The following is a 3,150-nucleotide window of genomic DNA, read 5'->3' as shown; positions in this document are numbered from 1 at the left end:
TTGGCTCAGGAAGTTGCGTGCTGGATCGCTGCTCGTTTCGGCTGTCCGTGTCATGGGTTCGACCCTTGGATTATGGGGGTATTTTTTATTTTTTTTATTTTTTACCCCAGGGTCCAGGTGTTGATGAGATCGCCTGGTAGGAAAGCGGGCCCGCCGAGCAGCACTCGCCCCTACGCCCGCGACCGGTGCCTAGTAATGAGTGGGTGATCCTTTGGACGAGTTGTGGCTGATGACCCAGTTGTGGCTGAGGGTGCTGGGTAGGTAGGCACGCCCGCCGAGCAGCCTTTCGAGATGGCCTCGTATGCCTTGGCTCGTTTGTAATGTGTGGTTTACTTTCGGGCGAGGTGTGGGGCCCAGTTGTGGCTGAGGGCGCCTGGAGGGTAGGCAATCCTTACAAAAGATGTTCTTAATGTGGGCCCCATTGTGTTGGTTTATATGCATCCGGGGCCTTCCGGGTTGTTAGGGACTATGTGCCTAACATGTCCTTGCCTTCTGCTTACATCCCGAATTCTTTGGATTTCGTATTACCCGAAATGGGGTGTTCTATAGGCGGGTCGGATTAAGCTGACTCTGGCCGCCGGGTTTGTGGCCACAATTTTGTGGCCACAAATAGGGACGTGGCAAGCTTCATGGAGCTCTTTGACAGGAGATTTGGGTACTACGGGTAGTCGCACAAAATCTGCGGATGAGATATTCGGATTGCACTAATTGGGAACTAAATCATGGCGCTATCGGTTGAATTTGTGCGAGCCTGGGTGGGGCCTGTCTGCCGAGTCCTTACTCTTCCTTAGACACATTGATTTTGAAAACGAAACAAGCGAGGAAAAGGGCGATCTGCCCCACCTCTGCTCGGGAATCGAACTCCGCAACTCGGCATGTTCCAACTTCACTTGCACTTATATGCGCATGAAATGCGCCCAAAATGCATTACCCTTATTGCGCGTTTTAATGCGCATTGCCACTTTTAGGGTTGGGTCTCGGTTGACCTCTCACCAAATAAGCCCCCCCCCCCCTCCTAAAAGTTATCGCCATCTTTTGATATGTTGTCCCAATCACTTGAAAAGGCACAAATTAGTACATGTTATGTGTCAACAAAAAATTTCCTTCACACTTCGCCCTTTTTTAGCCGTCAGCGACTGCGTAGAATGGATGGTTCCCTGGTCTTGCCCACCTTGCGACACCGACACCTGTAAGTCCAACAACCTACAATCTACCCCCCATAGTCCGTTTAAGCGAACAAGCACCGGATCCTATCCGAACTCCGAAGTTTACCGCGCGGGGCCCCCCGGGCAGGAGGGTGGGGTAGAGCTTTCCTTTTTATGTATTTCTTTTTTATTTCTCTGTATCAAAGCAAGATAAACATGCCCGTTTTAAAACTAGTTTCACTAAATCAATTTTAAAAAATCATTCAAAAAAAAAAGGGGGGACTCTCCAGTAGATCTTATTTACCTTTCTGGTGAGGTGTGTACTAACCACCCCCATATTTGTTATTATTATTTTTTTTTTACCGGGTGGGGGGAGTTGGGTTTGGGCATTTACGGCGCCGAGCGGACTTTTGACTGTTCTGTGACGTGGGGCTGCACTTCGTCAAAGTCGCGATCTTTCCCTCACTGCACTTAAAATACCCCTTCATGGCCTCTGAAGAATTGTGCGTCTTTGAAGAACATTCTTCCCAAATTTTAGCATATCGACGAGGTCGGAGAAAAATAGGTCAGAGAAAATTAGGTCGGACAAAACCTAGGTCGGACAGCACCTGTGGGGATTTTCGGAAAAATCACTAGGTCGGAGAAAAATAGGTCGGACAATCTTGTTGCACCGTCCACTCCCATACTTACATAATGCATACCCCGCGCCGGGAGAGACCACACCACACGCACTCCGCGTCCGGCAGAGACGCCGCGCCAGCTGGGGGTATCGACACGGGCTGGAGAAGGAGACCGCAAGCTGGAAAAACAAACAAACGATGAGACAGGTGAGGGGGGGGGGGGAATAATGTCTAATGCGCGGAGTGTATGGAGAGAAGAAGTTTGGCGAACGATTTCAGACGGAATCGGCGCGCCAGAGTGAGGCATGAGAAGGAGAGAACGCTCGCTAGGGACGAAGGCGGATATGCCTGCTCAAGTTTGTTTGGAAACAACTCAGAGGACTTGGGAAGTAAGCAGCCTTAACGCGGAGCATCTCACCGCAATGACGTTAGAAAGCTCCGGGAGGAAGGGAGGGGGGGGGGTGAACCAAGCCACCCTACATACTAAAAGGTCCCCGCTAATCTACACTGCCAACATCCAACGCGAGTAAAGCCAAATCCCCGTGGCGGGGCGCGCGGGGCGGGACGGAACTAGAGGAGGGCGAGGGTCAAGTACCTCTCACGTGCTGTTGATGCTTAGGAGGAGAGGGGTATTTCAGTGAATCGAAAACGAACGGGAAGAAGATGAAAAGAAACGATAAAAGCGGAGCCGGAGGCACGAGGACACATTTTTCAATTTTTTATTTTATTTTTTGCGAGGAGTCATTAGGCGCATTGTCTGCTGTCATTACAAAAATTTAGTAAAATACAAAACAATCTTTCACCGCGCAGAACTTGTAATTCATAAAAAAGAACGGGGATTTCCGGCGGGATTTTTGGTGACATGTCTGCTGGTGCCGGCTCCGTTTTGTCGCACTTCTTTAAATCTTCTCCCATGTCCATTTCGGATTAAGTCAAACGCCCATTTTGGAGGTGAAGCTCAAGAGCTCAGTCAGCTATGCGGGTACCGAGCAGGACGAAGAGCGAGCACGCGCCGCCGCCGTTCGGCCTCCGGACTGGACTGAGGCGGCGCGAAGAGGCGGGCACCTGCTCCACGCTCAACTCCCAGCTCCCCGTCTCCGTATGACGTCAGTCGGTCAGGCGGCCGCTCCCGGGGCCCGGGGCCCCCCGCCGACACACTGGTACGCGGGGGACAAGCATACAAACAGCAACGCTGCCGCACGGGGATTCTCGCGGTGAATTCAATTGTTGTTGCAGTTACAGCGCGGTGCGTGTCATTTTGGAGGCAAAAGTAGTAACGGTAAGCTGTCCGACGATCTGCAACTGCAGCCCCCCGATTGTATTGTTGGCAGATGATCAATCGTCGTTCGCCGTCGCCGTCGTCTGTCGCGACAAATACCCCCCCC

The sequence above is a fragment of the Frankliniella occidentalis genome, unplaced genomic scaffold, assembly GCF_000697945.3.
Source record: "Frankliniella occidentalis isolate FOCC.00 unplaced genomic scaffold, Focc_3.1 Scaffold9, whole genome shotgun sequence".
Classification (NCBI taxonomy): domain Eukaryota; kingdom Metazoa; phylum Arthropoda; class Insecta; order Thysanoptera; family Thripidae; genus Frankliniella; species Frankliniella occidentalis.
The sequence above is the reverse complement of the archived record's forward strand: the minus strand, read 5'-3'. Positions refer to the sequence as shown.